The following is a 24,896-nucleotide window of genomic DNA, read 5'->3' as shown; positions in this document are numbered from 1 at the left end:
ACAATCCGACTGGATGGACATTTCATTTTGCGTCGGTGAAACGGCTTAATTTCATCTTGCATTTCCCTGGGAACTGCCGACCAGTTCCCATTTAGGACGCAACTCTTTACTAATGATAGCATAGGATCCTGGCTGCTCCAGGTCCTGATCTGGCGAGCCATGATGAGTGACCCCTCGCTCTCAAAAGCATCCATGACCAGTAGCAAGTCTGCGGGCTGCGCCATTTCAACCCCGGTAGTGGGCAATGGTAGCGGCTGAGAGCATCGGCACAGTTTTCAGTGCCTGGTCTGTGGTGGATAACATAGTCATAAGCGGATAATGTTAGTGTCCATCTTTGGATGCGGGACGAAGCATTGGTGTTTATACCTTTGCTCTCTGAAAACAGCGAAATGAGCGGCTTGTGGTCAGTTTCAAGCTCAAACCAAACTCCAAATAGGTATTGGTGCATTATCTTAACCCCATATACACATACTAACACCTCTTTCTCGACCATTCTATCGGCTCTCTCAGCCTTAGACAGACTTCTAGACTTGTATGCAACCGGTTGGAGGATGCCCGATACATTGGCTTGCTGTAACACACAGCCGACCCCGTACGATGAGGCGTCACAAACTAGCACTAAATGTTTACATGGGTCATAGTGTGCAAGTAACTTATTTCAACATAGCAGGTTTCTGGCCTTCTCAAAGGCTGTGTCTTGAGATTTGCCACAAACCCAGTCATCACCCTAACGTAGCAACATGTGCAAAGGCTCTAACAATGTGCTCAACCGGGTAGAAAGTTATCGAAATAGTTGAGGAGTCCCAGGAACGAACGCAGCTCCGTCATATTCTGTGGTCTGGGTGCAGTCTTGATGACCTCTGTCTTTGAGTCTGTGGGCCTGATGCCATCTGCTGCAATCTTTTTCCCAAAAAATTCGACTTCTGGCGCCAGGAAAACATACTTGGAGCATTTCAGCCTGAGTCCCACACTGTCTTAGAATGACTTAGAACCTCTTCCAGGTTGTGTAAGTGTTCGATGGTATCACGACCGGTGATCAGGATGTCGTCTTGAAACACAATGGTGCGCGGAACAGATTTCAGCAAACTCTCCAAGTTTTTCTGGAAAATGGCTGCCACCGAGCAAATCCCAAAAGGGCACCTGTGGTATATAAACAGTCCTTTGTGTGTGTTGATGCACATCAGTCTTTTCGAAGATTCAGCCAGCTCCTGTCTCAAGAAGGCAGAGGTTAGGTCCAACTTGGTGAACGACTTCCCCACCGCCCCTCTCCCCCCGCTAACATTGCGAACAGGTTATCCGCCTTGGGCAACGGGTATTGGTCCTGTAGTGAAACTCAGTTAATCGTTACCTTGTAGTCTCCACAGTTTCTGACCATGTCATCGCTTTTCAACACCGGAACAATTGGACTGGCCCACTCGTTGAACTCGACTGGTGATATGATTCTTTCGCGTTGGAATCTGTCCAGTTCGATCCCGACTTTCTCCCTCATCATGTATGGAACTGCCTGCGCCTTGTGATGGATGGACCGTGCATTGGGGCCTCGATGGATCTATACCTTGGTGCCTATGAAGTTGCCGATTCCTGGTTCGAATAGCGAGGGAAACTTGCTCAGCACTTGAGCACACAAGGCATCATCCACTGAAGATCGTGCTATGATGTCGTTCCAATTCCATCTAATCTTTTCTAGCCAGCTTCTGCCGAACAGCGTTGGGCCATTGCCTGGAATAATCCACAATGATAGGTCATGCACAGCTCCATCAAACAACACCTTCACTGTCACACTTCCAATGGCTGCTATGAGCTCTTTGGTGTAGGTATGCAGCTTTGCATTAATCGGGCTCAGTATGCGCCTTTGTGTCTTATTGCTCCACAGTTTCTCGAAAGCCTTCTGGCTCATTATTGACTGACTCGCACTCGTGTCCAACTCCATGGATACTGGAACTCCGTTTAATTTGACTTTCAGCATTATAGGATGGCTCTTGGTGGTGAAGGTATGTACTCCATACACTTCTTCCTCGGGTTGAGTTGCCTATGCTGCGTGATCATGCTGGATCGATTATCCTCTGCCACGTGGTGTGTCGCAGCACGTTTGCACATTCGCTGGAGGTGCCCCATTGTTGTGCTGCCTTTGCACACGTAGCGCTTGAATCGACATTGATGGGCCTGATGATTATCCCCGCAGCGCCAACATGGTGCTAATGGGTTCACATTCACCCCTGATGGTGGACTCTGAGTCATCATAGGTCTTGCAGTCGCAGACGTAAAGGCCCTGCCATATGCAGTTCGGCCTGCCAGCGACGTCATTTTATGCACAGTACTTGCCGGTGAGCTTCGATGTTGAGAAGATATCTGTTTGGTGTTATCGTCTATGGCCATGCATGCCTGGGTGATCGCGATGGCCCTGTTCAGGTCTAGGGTTTCGGCAGCCAGCAGCTTTCGAAGAATGACCTCGTGGCTGATGCCAAGCACGCAAATGTCCCACAGCATTTCCCCCAACGCAGCTCCAAAATTGCAAGGTCCCGTGAGGCGTCTCAGGTCGGCGACATAATCTGCCATGTCCTGGCCCCCAGAGCGATGGTGCATGTAAAAATTCTACCTGGCCATGAGGATACTCTCCTTTGGCTTGAGGTGATCCCAAACCAGTGTGCACACGCTGTATATTCCTTCTCCATTGGTTTTGTTGGTGTGAGCAGATTCTTAATGAGGCCGTATATTTTAGGCCCACAAACGGTTAGGAGAACCGCTTTGCGCTTGACCATGTTAGTGTATCCTTCCAGCTCATTGACCACGAAGTACAGGTCGAGACACTCGACAAAGGCTTCCCAATCATCCCTCTACAAACCTCTCTAATATTCCAACGGCAGCCATGGTTGCGTGAAGGTTCGTATTCTGTTACTTGTCGCCAATTGTTATGTATAGAAGAACTCCACGAAGCTGAGTACTGTGAGCTAAACTTAGTGTGAGCTTAGTCTTCTTTATTACAACTCCAGAGTGCCTAAACAACATGGCAGCCAACCTTTTATACTGACGCTGCACATGTGTGCAGGTGACCATTAGGACTCCAACAGTGGAAAGTATTACATAGTTACATACATAACAGTTTCCTAACTTGTATCATTACCATCTTTATTTTGCCCATCATCCCTTTTGCTCTTAAATCTCTCCTACCTTCCACCCTATCACAGATCTTTCCTTTTGTTCTTTCCTCCCCTCCCCCTTTCAGTGCTTCTGCATTTCCTTAAGAATCTGTTACATTTCAAACTTCTGCCAGTTCTGATGAAAGGTCATTGACCTGAAACTATGGGCCTCACATTCCGTCTTCCCCGGGTCCGTACGAAGTGTGTATGGACGCGGGGAGGCATCGCAAAAGCCAGTTTTCGGCATGCAATGGGCATGCACTGAACACCAGCTTTTCCGATCTGTCAAGTTCCGGCTTGACAGATCCAATGCATTTCAGCAGCAAGGACAGTCACATGGGCAAGATTGCGCTATTTAACCATCCCTTGCCCAGCGAATGTTCTGAAAACTCTTGCGCCTGTTAAAAGCAGGTACATAGCCTACTTTTACCAGCGTTAGAGTTTAAAAGCATATACAAAGCATATAAAAATAAAATTTAAAAACACATTTTTATGTTAAAAACCCTGCCCACTAAGGTAAGTTTATTTTAAACCTTAATTACAAAACTTTAAAAATATCGGAAAAATTGTTTTTTTTCTAACACGTTTATTAACTTTGATTTGAATATGCGGAGTGTTTTTTAATTTTTTATTTGTGTTCAGGTGTTTCTGGGGCGGGGTTTCTCATTCTTAATAATGAGAAGTCCGACTTATGGAGTTCCCATTATTATGAATGAGAATACTTTACCTTGATTGGGTGTCCAGGCCCACGTGACTCCAGCTCCAGCTCTATGTCCGTTCAGACGTGCATGCGCTCCGATGGTGAGCGCCCGAGCGAAAGGCAAGTGTGCATCTTTTCTATTCTTTTCAGGCAATCGCCCGCGGGAAGCCCAGAACTGGGATTTCAGGGCCATTAACTCTGTTTCTCTTCACAGATGCTGCCTGACCTGCTGAGATTTACAGCATTTGCTGTTTTCATTTCAGATTCCAGCATCCACAGTATTTTGCTTTTGTGTTGAATTTGAATTTTTAATTTGAGACTCTGGCGGACTGAGAGCCAATGAAGGTTAATGAGGATAAGGGTAATAGACAAGCAGGATTTGATGTAAAATAGGATATGAGCAGCATGGATTAGTGTTTCAGCACAGGAGGGGTGAGGTAAGAAGGAAAGAGTTGCATTTATATAGCGTCTTTCATGACCACCAGATGTCTCAAAATGCTTTACAGCCGATTAAGTACTTTGGAAATGTAGTCACTGTTGTAATGTGGGAAACGCGGCAGCCAATTTGCAAATAGCAAGCTCCCCTGAACAGTAATTTGATAATGATCAGATAGTTTGTTTTATGGAGGTGCAAGTAGTTTTCTTTGTGGTCGAAAGGATATGGGGTTTGAAGCTCTGTTCTGAGTCGGATAGGATGCAGAGATTGTAAACAGTTTGGTTCAGTTGGAGACAGTGATCAGGAGAGGGTGGAGTCAGGGGTAAGAGTACAGATCTGGGGTGCAAAGACAATGGTTTTGGACCTGCCAATGTTGAGCTGGAGAAAATTGGGAGAGGAGATGAAAGTGTTGGCCCCTGCAGATCTTTGTTTCAATGCCTGTTTGATGCCATGGTGGTCTGGAGACAGCTGAAGGCAAAAGAGTGGAGGGAGGGGGTGATCTTCACTGCCATTGGCAGTGCTGGCTGGTTGCAAGTCTCCTTAGTAGATGGCACAGATCTGTAACCGGCTCCCTGCTGATCCAGGCCAGGCCTGTACAGTCAGTTCTCGACAGTTAGGTAGATGTTCCAGAGTTTGTAGTTATAGTTGGTGGCGTATAGTGGGTGCTAGCTATCTGGCTTTGGTGCCTGGTGGTATCCTTGGCATGTCTTAATTCATCTTGTACCATATTAGTTATGAAATTCTGTGTCTAGGCTGCTTCAAAAACAAGCCCCATAGTTAATTTTAACTTGGTTTGCCAACCTTGGAACTCTTCACTTCGAAGCCCTGTCGCTCCCTGAGCTCTTCAGACAGTTTGCATTATAGGAAGGTCTTACATAGAAACATAGAAACATAGAAAATAGGTGCAGGAGTAGGCCATTTGGCCCTTCGAGCCTGCACCGCCATTCAATGAGTTCATGGCTGAACATGCAACTTTAGTACCCCATTCCTGCTTTCTCGCCATACCCCTTGATCACCCCAGTAGTAAGGACTACATCTAACTCCTTTTTGAATATATTTAGTGAATTAGCCTCAACAACGTTTTGTGGTAGAGAATTCCACAGGTTCACAACTCTCTGGGTGAAGAAGTTTCTCCTCATCTCGATCCTAAATGGCTTACCCCTTACCCATAGACTGTGACCCCCTGGTTCTGGACTTCCCCAACATTGGGAACAATGTTCCTGCATCTAACCTGTCTAAACCCGTCAGAATTTTAAACATTTCTATGAGATCCCCTCTCATTCTTCTGAACTCCAATGAATACAAGCCCAGTTGATCCAGTCTTCCTTGATATGTCAGTCCCGCCATCCCGGGAATCAGTCTGGTGAACCTTCGCTGCACTCCTTCAATAGCTGAATGTCCTTCCTCAAGTTAGGAGACCAAAACTGTACAGAATACTCCAGGTGTGACCTCACCAAGGCCCTGTACAACTGTAGTAATACCTCCTTGCCCTTGTACTCAAATCACCTCGCTATGAAGGCCAACATGCCATTTGCCTTCTTAACCGCCTGCTGTACCTTCAATAACTGATATACCATAACACCCAGGTCTCGTTGCACCTCCCCTTTTCCTAAAATGTCACCATTCAGATAATAGTCTCTCTCTGTTTTTACAACCCAAGTGGACAACCTCACATTTATCCACATTATACTTCATCTGCCATGCGTGGAGATACTACATTTAATCCCCTCGTCTAATTCATTAATGTACAATGTAAACAGCTGGGGCCCCAGCACAGAACCTTGCGGTACCCCACTAGTCACTGCCTGCCATTCTGAAAAGTACCCATTTACTCCTACTCTTTGCTTCCTGTCTGCCAACCAGTTCTCAATCCACGTCAGCACACTACCCGCAATCCCATGTGCTTTAACTTTGCACATTAGTCTCTTGTGTGGGACCTTGTCGAAAGCCTTCTGAAAGTCCAAATGCACAACATCAATTGGTTTCCCCCTTGTCCACTCTACTGGAAACATCCTCAAAAAATTCCAGAAGATTTGTCAAGCATGATTTCCCTTTCACAAATCCATGCTGACTTGGACCTATCATGTCACCTCTTTCCAAATGCACTGCTATGACATCCTTAAGGATTGATTCCATCATTTTACCCACTACCGATGTCAGGCTGACCGGTCTATAATTCCCTGTTTTCTCTCTCCCTCCTTTTTTAAACAGTGGGGTTACATTGGCTACCCTCCACTCCATAGGAACTGATCCAGAATCTATGGAATGTTGGAAAATGACTGTCAATGCATCCACTATTTCCAAGGCCACCTCCTCTGAGTACTCTGGGATGCAGACCATCGGGCCCTGGGGATTTATCGGCCTTCAATCCCATCAATTTCCCCAACACAATTTCCCGACTAATAAAGATTTCCCTCAGTTCCTCCTCCTTACTAGACCCTCTGACCCCTTTTATATCTGGAAGGTTGTTTGTGTCCTCCTTAGTGAATACCGAACCAAAGTACTTGTTCAATTGGTCTGCTACTGTTCCCAGTTATGACTTCCCCTGATTCTGACTGCAGGGTTCCTACGTTTGTCTTTACTAACCTTTTTCTCTTTACATAGCAACTTAGCTGCCTTTTAAAGGTATCACTTAACTCCACTTTAATTGCCTTCTCTGAAAGTCCACTTCAGATATTCCTTAGTGCTGCTCTCGGTAACTTCACCGTAAATACGGCAAGTATGGCACAATCCTTATTACATGCACAGACAGGGTTTACGCCCTACTTCTGGTGAAGTTACATTAGTTAATTGGGGGAAGCTCCAAGAACTTCTTCCCCATAATGGGAAGAAACATTTTTCCTTATCTTGAATCATGCTCAAAGCTTGTGAACTTTACATTTGTATCCTTTTTGCTATTAAACTTATGCTTTTAGCCCCAAAATAAACAGGGTGGCTCCACCTTATCTATGCCTTTCACTATTGAACAGATAGGATACTGTAGCGTGGTGGTAACATTACTGGATTAATGATCTAGAAAATGGGAGTTTAAGTCCCGCCGTCGCAGTTTATAAAATGTGGAAATAAAAAGTGACCATGTTGTAAAAGTCCAACTGGATCAAGAATGTCTTTAAGAAGAAGGCCAGTTGATCTCGCCTGGTCTGGCCCACAAAACTGTTTTTGACTTGTAACTTAGATCTGAAGTGGCCGAGGAAGCCATTCAGTTGTATCGAACCCATTTTCGGGCCAATAAATGCTAACCTTGCCAGTGACACCCATATCATGAGAATGATTTCTTTTTAAAAGACCAGTGTAATGTATTTGCTTCAAGGGTTCTTTTGTTTAAGAATTTATAGCAACACTTTGCTAATTTAGAACTTGTTATGTTCAGAATAACTCCACAAGACTGTGTGCTGTAAGCTCAAACTGCTGTTACCTTAGTCTCTTTAATCAAACCCCAGAGTGAAGAATCAGCATGGCAGACAACCTTTTACACTTGCTTGCACGAGGTGTGCAGGTGACCCTTGGGTCTCCAACAGGTGCTCCCCCTGGTGGCAAGTCTTACACTATAATAAAGATAACATACATAACATCACTCCTCCCCAAAGTTTTAGATACAAGTTATTTACAAATTGAGGTGATCAGGGGCTCTTCGTTCCCGGGTTGATCACCTGAGTTGAAGTCCTGGCATAGGTGAGTTGGTCGGATCATTGCTGCACTACAGCACGCCTGGTCTGATCAGACTGTCGGGCATGGTGGGTTCATCCTCGTGATTGACAGCGAGGTCGGTTGCTGGTTGGATGTCTATTGGTGGATCAATATTGGTAATGTCCTCGTCAAACTATTCTTGGTTTGCAGTTTGGTCTGATCCAAATGCTATCTGCATGTTTGTCCATTCAGAAGTTTGACAACAAACACTCTATTCCCCTCCTTGGCTAAAACAGTGCCAGCAATCCATTTGGGACCATGACCGTAATTAAGAACAAATGCAGGGTCATTAACCTCAATGTCACGTGATACAGCCGCGCGATCGTGGTACATGTTATGCCAGTGATGCCTGGTTTCTACATGATCATTCAGATCCAGATGGACGAAGGAGAGCCTGGTTTTGAGTGCTCTCTTCATTAACAATTCTGCCGGGCGAACCCCGGTAAGCGAGTGCGGTTGTGTGTGGTAGCTGAGCAGAAACCAAGATAACCGGGTCTGCAGGGAACCGTCCGTCACGTGTTGCAAGGTCTGCTTGATAGTTTGGACTGCCCGTTCCGCTTGACTGTTGGATGCGGGCTTAAGCGGGGCAGGCCTGACATGTTTGATGCCATTGTGGGTCATGAACTCATTGAATTCCAAGCTGGTGAAATATGGTCCATTGTCACTAACAAGGACGTCGGGCAAACCATGGGTGGTGAACATGGACCGGAGGTTTTCAATGGTGGCAGTGGATGTACATGATGACATTATTACACATTCATTCCATTTAGAGTAAGTGTCCACTGCTACTAGGAATATCTTTCCTGGAAAGGAGCAAGCGAAATCTACATGGACGCTGGACCACGGTTCGGAGGGCCATGACCACAAACTCAGTGGGGCCTCCCTTGGTGCATTGCTCAACTGTGAGCAAGTGTTACATTGGTGCATGCATGACTCCAATTCCGAATCAATGATGGGCCACCAAACCTGTGACCTGGCGATAGCCTTCATCATGACTATGCCTGGGTGGGTACTGTGTAGGTCGTGTATAAATGTTTCCCTGCCCTCTTTTGGCAAAACTATGTGATTTCCCCATAGGAGACAATCCGATTGGATGGGCATTTCATCCTTGCGTCGGTAAAAGGGCTTAATTTCATTTTGCATTTCCCCAGGAACAGTCGACCAGCTCCCATTAAGGGCGCAGTTTTTTACCAGTGATAGCACAGGGTCCTGGCTCGTCCAGGTCCTGATCTGGCGAGCCATGACGGGTGACCCCTCACTCTCAAAAGCATCCATTACAAGAAGCAAGTCTGTAGGATGCGCCATTTCCACCCCGGTGGTGGACAATGGTAGTCGACTGAGGGCATCAGCACAGTTCTCAGTGCCTGGTTTGTGGTGGACTACATAGTCATACACAGATAATGTTAGTGTCCATCTTTGGATGCGGGATGAAGCATTGGTGTTAATATCCTTGCTTTCTGAAAACAGCAAAATGAGCAGTTTGTGGTCGGTTTCAAGCTCGAACCAGAGTCCAAATAGGTATTGGTGCATTTTCTTAACCCTGTATACGCATGCGAATGCTTCTTTCTCAACCATACTGTAGGCTCTTTCAGGCTTAGGCAAATTTCTGGACTCATATGCAACCGGTTGTAGTTTGCCTGACACATTGGCTTGCTGTAACACACAACCGACCCCATACGAAGATGCATCACAAGCTAGGACTAAACATTTACACAGGTCATACAAGTACCTTGTTAGAACATAGCAGATTTCTGGTCTTATCGAAGGCTGTCTCATGAGATTCACCCCAAACCCAGCCATCACCCTTATGTAGCAATAAATGCAAAGGTTCCAGCAAAGTGCTCAACCCGGGTAGAAAGTTACCAAAATATTTGAGGAGTCCCAGGAACGAACGCAGCTCCATCACATTCTGTATTCCCACTCTGTCCAGTCGCTTTAGAAGCTCTTCCAGGTTGTTCAAGTGTTCGGTGGTGTCACGACCAGTGATCAGGATGTCATCTTCGAACACAACAGTGCGCGGAACTGATTTCAGCAGACTCTCCATTATCCTCTGGAAGAAGGCAGCAGCCGAGCGAATCCCAAAAGGGCATCTGAGGTATATGAACAGTCCTTTGTGCATGTTGATGAACGTCAATCTTTTTGAAGATTCAGCCAGATCCTGTGTCAAGTAAGCAGAGGTTAGAGCCAGCTTGGTGAATGAAATCCCCCCTGCTAACGATGCGAACAGGTCCTCCGCTTTGAGTAATGGGTACTGGTTCTGGAACGAGACTCGGTTGATCGTTACTTTGTAGTCCCAGCAGATTCTGACCGTGCCATCGCTTTTCAACACAGGAACAATTGGACTGGCCCACTCGGTGAACTCGACTGGCGATATAATTCCCCCAAGTTGAAGTCTGTCCAGTTCGATCTCGACTTACTCCTGCATCATATATGGATCTGCACTTTGGTGCCTATGAAGTTGGCGATGCCTGGCTCAAATAGCGACAGAAATTTGTTTAGAACTTGAGCGCACAAGGCGTCATCCACCGAAAACAACGCTTTGATGTCCCAGTTCCATCGGAATGGGGAAGGTGGTTCAACCATGGCTAATAAGGGAAATTAGGAACAGTGTTAAATCCAAGGAAGAGGCATATAAATTGGCAAGAAAAAGCAGCAAACCTGAGGACTGGGAGAAATTTAGAATTCACAGAGGAGGACAAAGGGTTTAATTAGGAGGGGGAAAGTAGAGTATGCGAGTAAGCTTGAAGAGAACATAAAAACTGATTGTAAAAGCTTCTATAGATATGTGAAGAGAAAAAGATTAGTGAAGACAAATGTAGGTCCCTTGCAGTCAGAATCAGGTGAATTTATAATGGGGAACAAAGAAATGGCAGACCAATTGAACAAATACTTTAGTTCTGTCTTCACTAAGGAAGACACAAATAACCTTCTGGAAATACAAGGGAACCGAGGGTCTAGCGAGAAGGAGGAACTGAAGGAAATCCTTATTAGTCAGGGAATTGTGTTAGGGAAATTGATGGGATTGAAGGCCGATAAATCTCCAGGGCCTGATACTCTGCATCCCAGAGTATTAAAGGAAGTGGCCCTAGAAATAGTGGATGCATTAGTGGTCATTTTCCAAAATTCTATAGACACTGGATCAATTCCTACGGATTGGAGGGTAGCAAGTGTAACCCCACATTTTAAAAAAGGAGGGAGAGAGAAAACGGGGAATTATAGACCAGTTAGCCTGACATCGATAGAGGGGAAAATGTTGGAATCAATTATTAAAGATGTAATAGCAGCGCAGTTGGAAAGCGGTGACAGGATCACTTCAAGTCAGCATGGATTTATGAAAGGGAAATCATGCTTGAAAATCTTCTAGAATTTTTTGAGGATGTAACTTGTAGAGTGGACAAAGGAGAACCAGTGGATGTGGTGTATTTGGACTTTCAAAAGGCTTTTGGCAAGATCCCACACAAGAGATTAGTGTGCAAAATTAAAGCACAAGGTATTGGGGGTAATGTATTGGACGTGGATTGAGAACTGGTTGGCAGACAGGAAGTAAAGAGTAGGAATAAACGGGTCCTTTACAGAACGGCAGGCAGTGACTAGTGGGGTACCGCAAGGTTTAGTGCTGGGACCCCAGCTATTTACAATATACATTAATGAGTTGGATGAAGGAATTGAATGTAATATCTCCAAGTTTGTAGATGATACTAAGCTGGGTGGCGTTGTGAGCTGTGAGGAGGATACTATGAGGCTGCAGAGTGATTTGGATAGGTTTGGTGAGAGGGCAAATGCATGGCAGATGCAGTATAATGTAGATAAATGTGAGGAAATCCACTTTGGTGGCAAAAACAGGAAGGCAGAATATTATCTGAATGGTGACAGATTAGGAAAAGGGGAGGAGCAACGAGACCTGGGTGTCATGGTACATCAGTCATTGAAAGTTGACATGCAGGTACAGCAGGCGGTGAAGAAGACAAATAACATTCTGGCCTTCATAGCGAAAGGATTTGAGTATAGGAGCAGGGAGGTCTTACTGCAGTTGTACAGGGCCTTGGTGAGGCTACACCTTGAATATTGTGTACAGTTTTGGTCTCCAAATCTGAGGAAGGACATTCTTACTATTGAGGGAGTGCAACGAAGGTTCACCAGACTGATTACTGGGATGGCAGGACTGACATATGAAAAAATATTGGATCGACTAGGCTTATATTCGCTGGAATTTAGAAGAATGAGAGGGGATCTCATAGAAACTTATAAAATTCTGACAGGATTGAACAGGTTAGATGCAGGAAGAATGATCTCCATATTGGGGAAGTCCCAGGGGTCACAGTCTAACGATAAGGGGTAAGCCATTTAGGACCGAGATGAGGAGAAACTTCTTCACTGAGAGAATTGTGAACCTGTGGAATTCTCTAATTCTCTACCACAGAAAGTTGTTGAGGCCAGTTCGTTCGATATATTCAAAAGGGAGTTAGATATGGTCCTTATGGCTTAAGGGATCAAGGGGTATGGAGAGAAAGCAGGAATGGGGTACTGAAGTTGCATGATCAGCCATGATCATATTGAATGGTGGTGCAGGCTCGAAGGGCAATATGGCCTATTCCTGCACCGATGTTTCTATGTTTCCTAGCCAGCTTCTACCGAACAGCGTTGGTACAATCCATAGTGATAAATCATGCACAGCTCCATCATGCGATACGTTCACTGCCACACTGCCAATGACTGGTATGAGCTCTTTGTTGTAAGTGCGCAGCTTTGTCTGAATCGGGCTTAGTTTTGGCCTTTGTGCTTTGTTGCCCCACAATTTCTTAAAAGCCTTCTGGCTCATAATTGACTGACTTGTCCCCATGTCCAATTCCATGGAAACTGGAATGTTGTTTAATTTGACTTTCAACAATATTGGAATAGGGGCTGCAACCTCGCACATTCAACGTAGGCATGAAACACGGACTCCTCCAGACTGCAGAAATTGCAGGTGGCATGGGAGCCTGTGAATTGACTTAAAAACCTATTGCACAGGACTGCTCCGTGCAACATCCTCCCGCGTAGCGAGCATTCCATCGGGGACCCTCGCCTCCACCGGACTCAACAGCTCTGCAATTATTTTAAAGTTGAACAGTAAATGAAGTGCTCCCTGATTACAGGGGGGCACTAAAACCGATAAAATAAACTAATTAAACATTGGAAGTTACTGGACCAAGTTAAAGTTTGGTTGCCGGGGGTGATGATGTACTCTTGCCCCTCTGGTGCCCACCTCTTGCTGAAGGCCACAAGCGTGCCGCTGGACATCGCGGGCTCCATCTCCAGGGACACCCTGGCTTGGATGTAACCGCGGAAGAGATGCAGGCAATCGAGCTGAATGACCCCCTCGACTGCCCACTGCCTGGACCGGTTGATGGTCACCTTGGCCATGCCCAGGAGCAGTCCTATGAGGGTGCTTTCGAACTTGCCCGCTCCCCCATGCACAGGATGCCCAAGGATCAGGAACATGGGACTGAAGTGCAAGCAGAATTTGAGGAGCAGCACCTTCGAATATTGGAGGAGAGGCTGCAACCTCACACATTCAATAAAAACATAGAACATGGACTCCTCTCGACCGCAGAAATTGCAGGCGTGCTGGGAGTCTGTGAATCGACTTAAAAACCTATTGCACGGGACTGCACAGTGCAACATCCTCCAGGCCAAGTCCCCAATAAATAAATGGAGGACTCCCATGGAGAGAGCATGCTATTGAGGACCCCCGCCTCCTCCGGACTCAACAGCTCTACAACTATTTTGTAGAAAACAATTCAATCAAGTGCACCCTGTTTAAAGTGGGGGGACACATCAAACACTTTCAAACAAGTGCCCCCTAGTTTTTTTTTGTTTATTTTTGAGGGCATTAAACACAAATTATACAAGTGCCCCCTGGCTAAAAGGGGGGGGCAGGCATTAAAACCGGCACAATAAACAAATCAAACTTTAGACAAAACATCAAATTAAAATTTGGTTGCCGGGGGTGATGATGCACTCCAGTCCCTCCGGCGCCCAACTCTCACAGAAGGCCGCGAACGTACCAGTGGACAGCGTGTGCTCCATCTCTAGGGATGCCCTGGCTCGGATGTAACTGCGGAAGAGAAGCAGGCAGTCGAGCCGTCCACTGCCTGGACTGGTTGATGGCACCTTTGGCCCCCCGCTTTAAAGGATGCTTTCCAACTTTCACGCTCCCCTCTGCACATTGTGCCCAAGGATCAGGGGCATGGGACAGAAGTGCAACCATAATTTGAGGATCAGTCCCTTCAAATAATAGAACAGGGGCTGCAACCTCGCACATTCCATAAAAACATGGAACACGGACTCTTCCAGACCGCAGAAATAGGCCTGGGAGCCTATGAACCGACTTAAAAACTTATTGCACAGGACTGCTCCGTGCACCACCCTCCAGGCCAAGTCCCCAATAAATAGAGGGAGGACTCCTGCGTAGAGAGCACTCCATCGGGGACCCCTGCCTCCTCCGGACTCAACAGCGCTACAACTCTTTTGTTGCAAAACTAAAAAAAACAATTAAATTAAGTGCCCCCTTATTAATGCCGGGGGACACTCCAAACAGTTTTCAAGTGCCCTTTTTTCATCTTTGTGGGGGGTTTTTTGTGGTGTTTTTTGTGGGTTTTTTGGGGGCACTAAAACCACAAATTATACAAGTGCACCCTGGCTAAAATGGGAGGGGGACACTAAAACCCGGCATTAAAACAAATTAAACTTTAAAGCACGTAAAATCAAATTAACATTTGGTTGCCGGGGTGATGATGCACTCCAGTCCCTCCGGCGCCCACCTCTCGCGGAAGGCTGCGAGCGTACCGGTGAACACCGCGTGCTCCATCTCCAGGGACACCCTGGCCCGGATGTAGGCATGGAAGAGAGGCAGGCAGTCAGGCTGAACAACTCCCTCGACCGCCCACTGCCTGGACCGGCTGATGGCACACTTGGCCATGCCCAGGAGCAGTCCTACGAGGAGGCCTTTGGACCTACCCGCTCCCCTCCGCACAGGGTGCCCAAAGATCAGGAGTGTGAGACTGAAGTGTAACCAGAATTTCAGGAGCAGCCCCATCAAATATTGCAAGAGGGGCTGCAACCTCACACACTCAGTAAAAACGTGGAACATGGACTCTTCCAGACAACAGAAATTGCAGGCGGCCTGGGAGCCCCTGAACCAACTTAAAAATTTATTGCACGGGACTGCTCCATGCACCACCCTCCAGGCCAAGCCCCAATAAATAGAGGGAGGACTCCCGCATAGAGTGCACTCCATTGAGGACCCCCTCCTCCTCCGGACTCAACAGCTCTACAACTCTTTTGATTGTAAACGTTTAACCAATAAATCACGTGTCCCCTTTGGGGGGGACAGTCGAAACATTTTTGAAGTGCCCTTTTTTGTTTTTTTTTGTTTTTTGGGGAGTTTTTTCCCCGTTTTTTTTGTGTTTTTTTTTAGGGCACCGAGAGGCAAATTCGACAAATGCCCCCTAACTGGGGGGATACTAATACCCGGCAATAAAACAAATGAAACTTTAAAATAGATAAAATCAAATTAAAATTTGGTTGCCGGGGGTGATGATGCATTCCAGTCCTTCCGACGCCCACCTCTCGCGGAAGGCCGCGAGCGTACCGGTGGACACCGCGTGCTCTATCTCCAGGGACATCCTGGCTCGGATGCAAGCGCGAAAGAAAGGCAGGTAGTTGGGTTGAATGATCCCCTCGACCGCCTGCTGCCTGGACCGGCTGATGGCACCCTTGGCCTTGTCCACAAGCAATCCTACGAGGAGGCCTTCGGACCTACTCGCACCCCTCCGCACAGGATGCCCAAAGATCAGGAGTGTGGGACTTAAGTGCAACCAGAAATTCAGGAGCAGCCCCTTTAGATAATGGAACAGGGGCTGCAACCTCGCACATTCCATAAAAACATGGAATACGGACTCTTCCAGACCGCAGAAATTGCAGGCGGCCTGGGAGCCCGTGAACCGACTTAAAAATTTGTTGCACAGGACTGCTCCGTGCACCACCCTCCAGGCCACGTCCCCAATAAATAGTGGGAGGACTCCCACGAAGAGTGCACTCCATCCGGGACTCCCGCCTCCTCCGGACTCAACAGCTCTACAACTCTTTTAGTTGTGAAACAAAATTAAACAGTTAAACCAAGTGCCCCCTAATCTGGGGGACACTCCAACACTTTTCAAGGCCCTTTTTTTGTTTTTTTTCTGTTTTTTTTTGGGGGGGGGGGGTTTTTGGACACTAAATCACAAATATGTACAAGTGCCCCCTATAAAAGGGGAGGGGGACACTAAAATCCATCAATATAACAAATTAAACTTTAAAACATATAAAATCAAAATAAAATTTGGTTGCCCGGGGTAATGATGCACTCCAGTCCCTCCGGCGCCCACCTCTCGCGGAAGGCCGCGAGCGTACCGATGGACACCGTGTGTTCCATCTCCAAGGACACGCTGGCTCGGATGTAAGCACGGAAGAGAGGCAAGCAGTCGGGCTGAACGACGCCCTCGACCGCCCACTGCCTGGACCGGCTGATGGCACCCTTGGCCGTGCCCAGGAGCAGTCCTACGAGGAGGCCTTCGGACCTACCCGCTCCCCTCCGCACAGAGTGCCCAAAGATCAGGAGTGTGGGACTGAAGTGCAGCCAGAAATTGAGGAGCAGGCCTTTAATTAATGAAACAGGGGCTGCAACACATTCAATAAAAACATGGAACACGAACTCTTCCAGATCGCAGAAATTGCAGGCGGCCTGGGAGCCCATGAACCGACTTAAAAATTTGTTGCACGGGACTGCTCCATGCATCACCCTCCAGGCCAAGTCCCCGATAAATAGTTGGAGGACTCCCGCGTAGAGTGCACTTCATCGGGGACCCCCGCCTTCTCCGGACGGCAAGATGGTGCGCCATGGCGTGTCCGGACGGCAGACGAGGATGAGAGTGTGCAGGAGCAGCCCGTACAGGAAACCCCTCCGCGCAGAACTGAAAGGCACGGATCGGATTTCCCCGAGGTGGCTCAAGTTGTGAGGCGCCGGCTCCCGAGGGAGGTTTTGGGGCTTGGCGCCGATGAGGAATCAGCGATCTGGGGGACACTCCAACACTTGTCAAGGCCCTTTTTTTTCTCTTTGTGTTTTTTTTTTAGAAACATAGAAACATAGAAAATAGGTGCAGGAGTAGGCTATTTAGCCTTTCAAGCCTGCACCACCATTCAATGAATTCATGGCTGAACATACAACTTCAGGACCCCATTCCTGCTTTGTCGCCATAATCCTTAATCCCCCTAGTAGTAAGGACGACATCTAACTCCTTTTTGAATATATTTAGTGAATTGGCCTCAACAACTTTCTGTGGTAGAAAATTCCACAGGTTCACCACTCTCTGGGTGAAGAAGATTCTCCTCATCTCGGTCCTAAATGGCTTACCCCTTATCCTTAAACTGTGACCCCTGGATCTGGACTTCCCCAACATTGGGAACATTCTTCCTGCATCTTACCTGTCTAAACCCGTCAGAATTTTAAATGTTTCTATGAGATCCCCTCTCATTCTTCTGAACTCCAGTGAATACAAGCCTAGTTGATCCAGTCTTTCTTGATATGTCAGTCCCGCCATCCCGGGAATCAGTCTGGTGAACCTTTGCTGCACTCCCTCAATAGCAAGAATGTCCTTCCTCAAGTTAGGAGACCAAAACTGTACAGAATACTCCAGGTGTGGCCTCACCAAGGCCCTGTACAACTGTAGTAACACCTCCCTGCCCCTGTATTCAAATCCCCTCACTATGAAGGTCAACATGCCATTTGCTTTCTTAACCGCCTGCTGTACGTGCATGCCAACCTTCAATGACTGATGTACCATGACACCCAGGTCTCTTTACACCTCCCCTTTTCCTAATCTGTCACCATTCAGATAATAGTCTGTCTCTCTGTTTTTACCACCAAAGTGGATAACCTCACATTTATCCACATTATACTTCATCTGCCATGCATTTGCCCACTCACCTAATCTATCCAAGTCACTCTGCAGCCTCATATAATCCTACTCACAGATCGCACTGCCACCCAACTTAGTGTCATCCGCAAACTTGGAGATACTACATTTAATCCCCTCGTCTAAATCATTAATGTACAATGTAAACAGCTGGGGCCCCAGCACAGAACCTTGCGGTACCCCACTAGTCACTGCCTGCCATTCTGAAAAGTACCCATTTACTCCTACTCTTTGCTTCCTGTCTGCCAACCAGTTCTCAATCCACGTCAACACACTACCCGCAATCCCATGTGCTTTAACTTTGCACATTAATCTCTTGTGTGGGACCTTGTCGAAAGCCTTCTGAAAGTGCAAATACATCACATCAACTGGTTCTCCCTTGTCCACTCTACTGGAAACATCCTCAAAAAATTCCAGAAGATTTGTCAAGCATGATTTCCCTTTCACAAATCCATGCTGACTTGGACCTATCATGTCACCTCTTTCCAAATGCACTGCTATGACATCCTTAAGGATTGATTCCATCATTTTACCCACTACCGATGTCAGGCTGACCGGTCTATAATTCCCTGTTTTCTCTCTCCCTCCTTTTTTAAACAGTGGGGTTACATTGGCTACCCTCCACTCCATAGGAACTGATCCAGAATCTATGGAATGTTGGAAAATGACTGTCAATGCATCCACTATTTCCAAGGCCACCTCCTCTGAGTACTCTGGGATGCAGATCATCAGGCCCTGGGGATTTATTGGCCTTCAATCCCATCAATTTCCCCAACACAATTTCCCGACTAATCAGGATTTCCCTTAGTTCCTCCTTCTTACTAGACCCTCTTACCCCCTTTATATCCGGAAGGTTATTTGTGTCCTCCTTCGTGAATACTGAACCAAAGTACTTGTTCAATTGGTCTGCCATTTCTTTGTTCCCAGCTGTGACTTCCCTGATTCTGACTGCAGGGGACCTACGTTTGTCTTTACCAACCTTTTTCTCTTTACATACCTATTGAAGCTTTTGCAGTCCATTTTAATGTTCCCTGCAAGCTTCCTCTCGTACTCTAGTTTCCCTGCCCTAATCAAACCCTTTGTCCTCCTCTGCTGAGTTCTAAGTTTCTCCCAGTCCCTGGGTTCGCTGCTATTTCTGGCCAATTTGTATGCCACTTCCTTGGCTTTAATACTGTCCCTGATTTCCCTTGATAGCCACGGTTTGAGCCACCTTCCCTTTTTTATTTTTACGCCAGACAGGGATGTACAATTGTTGTAGTGCATCCATGCGGTCTCTAAATGTCTGCCATTGCCCATCCACAGTCAACCCCTCAATATCATTCGCCAATCAATCCTAGCCAATTCACGCCTCATACCTTCAAAGTTACCCTTCTTTAAGTTCAGGACCATGGTCTCTGAATTAACTGTTTCATTCTCCATCCTAATGTAGAATTCCACCATATTATGGTCACTCTTCCCCAAGGGGCCTCGCACAACGAGATTGCTAATTAACCCTCTCTCATTACACAACACCCAGTCTAAGATGGCCTCCCCCCTAGTTGGTTCCTCGACATATTAGTCTCAAAAACCATCCCTTATGCACTCCAGGAAATCCTCCTCCACCGTATTGTTTCCAGTTTGATTAGCCCAATCTATATGCATATTAAAGTCACCCATGATAACTGCTGCACCTTTAGTGCATGCACCCCTAATTTCCTGTTTGATGCCCTCCCCAACATCACTACTACAGTTTTTTTTTTGTGTTTTTTGTGGGGGTTTTTTGGGCACTAAAACCATAAATTTACAAGTGCCCCCTATAAAAGGGTGGGAGACACTAAAACCGGCAAAAAAAAAATTAAACTTTAAAACATATAAAATCAAATTAAAATTTGGTTGCCGGGGGTGATAATGCACTCCAGTCCCTTTGGTGCCCACCTCTCACGGAAGGCCTCGAGTGTACCGGTGGACACCGCATGCTCCATCTCTAGGGACACCCTGGCTCGGATGTATGCACGGAAGAGAGGCAGGCAGTCAGGCTGAACGATCCCCTCGAGCCCAGGAGCAGTCCTACGAGGAGGCCTTCGGACCTACCCGCTCCCCTCCGCACAGGGTGCCCAAAGATCAGGAGTGTGGGACTGAAGTGTAACCAGAAATTGAGGAGCAGCCCCTTTAAATAATGGAACAGGGGCTGCAACCTCGCACATTCCATAAAAACGTGGAACACGGACTCCTCCAGACCGCAGAAATTGCAGACAGCCTGGGAGCCATGAACCGACTTAAAAATTTGTTGCACGGGACTGCTCCATGCACCACCCTCCAGGCCAAGTCCCCGATAAATAGTGGGAGGACTCCCGCATTGAGTGCCATCCATCGGGGACCCCCGCCTCCTCCGGACGGCAAGATGGTGCGGCAGTGCCTATCCGGACGGCAGACGAGGATGGCAAGGTTGAGAGTGTGCAGGTGCAGCCCGTACAGGAAACCCCTCCGCGCAGAACTGAAAGGCACGGAGCGGATTTCCCCGAGGTGGCTCAAGTTGTGAGGTGCCAGCTCCCGAGGGAGGTTTTGGGGTTTGGCGCCGATGAGGAATTCTGTCTCAACAGCTCTACAAACCTGTGAGCATACTCACAGGTGCATACATTATAAACAGCACAGTATCTCCTTTCATTCCGCAGAGTAAACATTAGCTTATTTGCTCGAGCCTTTCTTAGATCAGATAATCAGAGAGGGGTCGGCAGCAAGGCTGAAAAAAAAGAAAATTTTTCCTTTTGTAAGTTCCAGAGAGATGTTTCTATTGGAGGCATTCTGATTGCTGTGTTTGGACAGTGACCAAAACAGTCTACAGATGGCGGTCATTACTGAGACCTGTGACAGTGACTGTATTTTCCCAACCATTCTGGATGTCGGCTTCTTCCACATTTCAACTGTGTGTTGCGCACTTTGGGCACACTCTATCCCAACTGTTGCGGGCATGGCGGAAGGTTGGGGCTATTAAGCTTTGGTGGGGGGGAAGTGGGAATCAGTGATATAAGCTTGCAAGCAGAGGAACAGGAATAGTCTATACAGCCTCTTGAGCCTGCTCCACCATTAAATTCGATCATGCTGAGCTCGACTCCATTTACCCACCTTTGCTCCATATCCTTGGATACGCTCACTTGACAGAAATCTATCAATTAATCTCAGTCTTGAATGCTGCAATTATCCCAGTATCCACAGCCTTTTTTGGGAGTCAATTCCAGATTTCTAGTACCTTTGTGGGAAAATGTACTTCCTGATTTCCCTTCTAAATGGCCTGGCTCTAATTTTAAAATTATGTCTCCCTTGTTTTTAATTCCCCCACCAGAGGAAATAGCTTTTCTGTATCTACCCTATCGAAACATTTTAACTGTTTAAACACCTTGATCTGATCACCCCTCAATCTTCTAAACTCAAGGGAATGTAAACCAACTTTACACAACCTATTTTCATAATTTAACCCTCAAGCCTCGGAATCATTCTGATGAAACTGCTCTGTACCCCCTTCCTGAGGTGCGATGCCCAAAACTGAATGCAGTGCTCAAGATGGGGTCTTATTAAGGTTCAATGCAACCAAAGCATAACTTCCATCCCTTTGTAATCCAGTCTCCTTGAAATAAACCTATTAAAATGGTTTAGTTTTTACATTGAAATACAAAATGAGATTGCAAACCCTTCTCCCAAGAAACAGTGACTGTCATTGGAATAAGTGAGACTTGAAGGATTTGAAAAGCATTATAAATACACATATCCAAAAATTGTACCTGTTGGATCTTTGCAATAAATTATAAATTTGCCACCAGAGGGCATTGAAAAAATTGATTCAATTATAAGGTGTTACAACGTAATAGGATATTGATAAGGTAACTAGTAAGATCTAGTACAGATTAAAACTTAGCTGTAAGCAAATGTTCACACATTAATATTGCAAATATCATTGGAGATCTGTTTAGATCTGTGAAGACCAAATATTACTGGTTTTGAATTATAAGCAAATGCCCTAAAGATGTGCCCCACTGGTTTATTAATCTTGTTAAAATGGTTTACACTGACTGGATATTTTCAGTGAGTGGTTGATGATCATAATTACATTATTTACCTTTTCCAGCTTTGCTAATAGTCATCCCTTCATCAGATTTATGGTTTATATTTCTTGTTCCAATATACTTTATATTAATTTATCGACATAAAAATCCACCTGTCATCACTTAGTCTATCCCCTTAATTCAACCAGATCCTAAACACTATCAATCACTTTTATATTTGTCAATTGGTTTATTGGTATCAGCAAGTTTTATAAAATGATATGCAACAATAGTCTTCTCCATACTCATTATGAAACGTGTAAATTGTAGGCAAACCAGAACAGGCCCCTGTGGAACTCCATTTGGCACCGTCGCCCAATTAAACATTTTTCCATTTATCCTGGTAGCATATTGATGCAGTAACTAAATACAGTACATTTGTTTAAAATAATATTCAGGGTCTTTAAAGTGATTGATTAGAGCTGTATGAAGTTCTTTAAGACTTTTGGGACTGGATTTTGCAGTACAAAATAAAGGCGAGGCTATCAGCTACCATTGAAACACACAGAATGGCATGAAATTGCAGTACTTACTTGATAGATAACATAAGAACATAACAAATAGAAGCAGAAGTAGGCCATTTGGCCCCTTGAGCCTGCTCCGCCATTCAATAAGATCAAGGCTGATCTTCTACCTCAGTTCCATTTTCCTGCCTGATCCCCATATCGCTTGATTATGTTCATATCCAAAAATCTAGCGATCTCTGTCTTGAATATACTCAATGACTGAGCCTCCACCACCCTCTGAGGCAGAGAATTCCAAAGATTCACTACCCTCTGAGTGAAGACATTTCAGCTCATCGCAGTCCTAAAGGGCTGACCCCTTATTCTGATACCCACAAAACACAGCAGAAAATGTAAGGGCTTGTCTATTCCAGTGTAAGTACATTTTTAATTGAGTGATAACTCTGAATTACTGCCAAACATCTCTCTGGCACTGAAAATTAACTTTCGTGGAGTCATTCCTTATTAATTAGTGTTGGATATTTAAAAAAATGTAAATGACATATTTTTAAATTTTTTCTTTTTTTTTCTTTCCAATTCAATCTTTCTTTCCTTCTCTTTATTTTGTTTTTTGTACAGGATTTTTCATTGAATTAACTATTCTAACTTTCACTTCCTTCTATTTTTCATCTACATGCTGCCCATCGGCGACATCATCTGAAAACACAGCATCAGTTTCTATATGTACGCTGATGACACCCAGCTCTACCTCACCACACCTCTCTCAATCTGTCTCTAAATTGTCAGACTGCTTGTCCAACATCCTGTAATGGATGAGCAAAAATTTCCTTCAACTAAATATTGGAACGATCAAAGCTATTGTCTTCGGTCCCCACCACAAACTCCATTCCCAAGCCACTGACTCCATCCCTCTCCCTGGCAACTGTCTGAGGCTGAACTAGACCGTTCACAACCTTGGTGTCATATTTTATCCTGAGATGAGCTTCCGACTATATATCCGCGCCATAACTAAGCTTGCATATTTCCATTTCCGGAACATCATCCAACTCTGTCCCTGCCTTAGCTCATCAACTGCTGAAACTATTATATATATATTGGCACCTTGTTAATGACTCCACGAGGCAGGGGTATGGTACTCAAGTTGTGAAGACCGTAGTCCTTTATTGCAGCTCCTAGATTGAGGACACCAAGGGGTGAGCTCCCTTTTATACTGTGTTACCTGCAGTGTGCAGGTAACCCTTAGGTCTCCAGCAGCAGCACCCTCTGATGTACAGGTAAGGCGTGTACAGGGTCAAGGTATATTCAGTGTTACAGAACCTCATAACAATACAAGCATGCATACAAAACAGAAACCCTCATCGATGTCTTTGTTACCTCTAGACTTGATTATAACAACACGCTCCAGGCTGGTCTCCCACACACCAAGTCCCGTTGCCTGTGCTCGCTGACCTACACTTCTTTTACTTTTCCTATGCGAAAGTAGAGCTTGGCATCAATGTCCTTGCAGAACACCAAGCATAGTACAAAGACATCAATGCCAGGACTTTTTATGATGACATGCTCACTAGGACTGGCAGCAAATACGCTGTGAAGCAGTAGTCGTGTGTCGCTTCTTCCTGATTGGAGACCAGTGCTGGGATTGGTACCACCTCTAGAACTGATTTGCTGTCATTCTGACATATAGCATGACACTCACTTCCGTGTCCAACAAAGAGTGTTACATCATCAATAATCTCCTTTGTAGACTTGCGCCATCTTTCATACAGGAACTGGAGAAGATTTTCCTTGTTGTAACCACAAGACAGAAATTTTGTCCACTGCTTTGGAATTTTCTGGTCAGGAGAGAAGATTTTGGTGATTTGCATTCCTCTAACTGACCTCCATCTCCTTTCACCACTTTCGATGCTGTTGGTCTTGTATCTGTCTGGAACAAAGTGGATCACTCTGGACATATCCATCTTTGCTTGTCTCACAAGCACTTTCAGTATTTGGTCAGCAAACTGTCCAAATGTTGATTGTGGTTTCATGACTTGAATCAATGCCATAACATCCCACACCCATGTTGAAGCACTTGGGATCCCATCAATGGTAGGGGGTGGATTGACTGACCCCTCGAGAAAGTGTAAGAGCTTGGCTTTGTTTGTCTTGATGAGGGATCCATCATAATTAGCTAGAGGCAAGGGCAATGGTCCTAACGTATGAACCAACATCTCCTCGATGTCCACTTTTCTCACTGTTCCAACAACTATTCGTCTGGCAAATAAGTTTCGATCTACTTTCAGAGCAATCTCTCTAACCTTTACTTTCTTTATGATAGATTTTCCTGAGTCCTTGAAAGTCTTCAATTTCATCTTCTTGACAGGATCATGAAAGCTGACATCTTGGTTTTGTAGTTGCTTCT

The sequence above is a fragment of the Pristiophorus japonicus genome, chromosome 1 (genome assembly GCF_044704955.1).
Source record: "Pristiophorus japonicus isolate sPriJap1 chromosome 1, sPriJap1.hap1, whole genome shotgun sequence".
NCBI classification, from domain to species: Eukaryota; Metazoa; Chordata; class Chondrichthyes; family Pristiophoridae; genus Pristiophorus; species Pristiophorus japonicus.
This window is presented reverse-complemented; position numbering follows the sequence as displayed.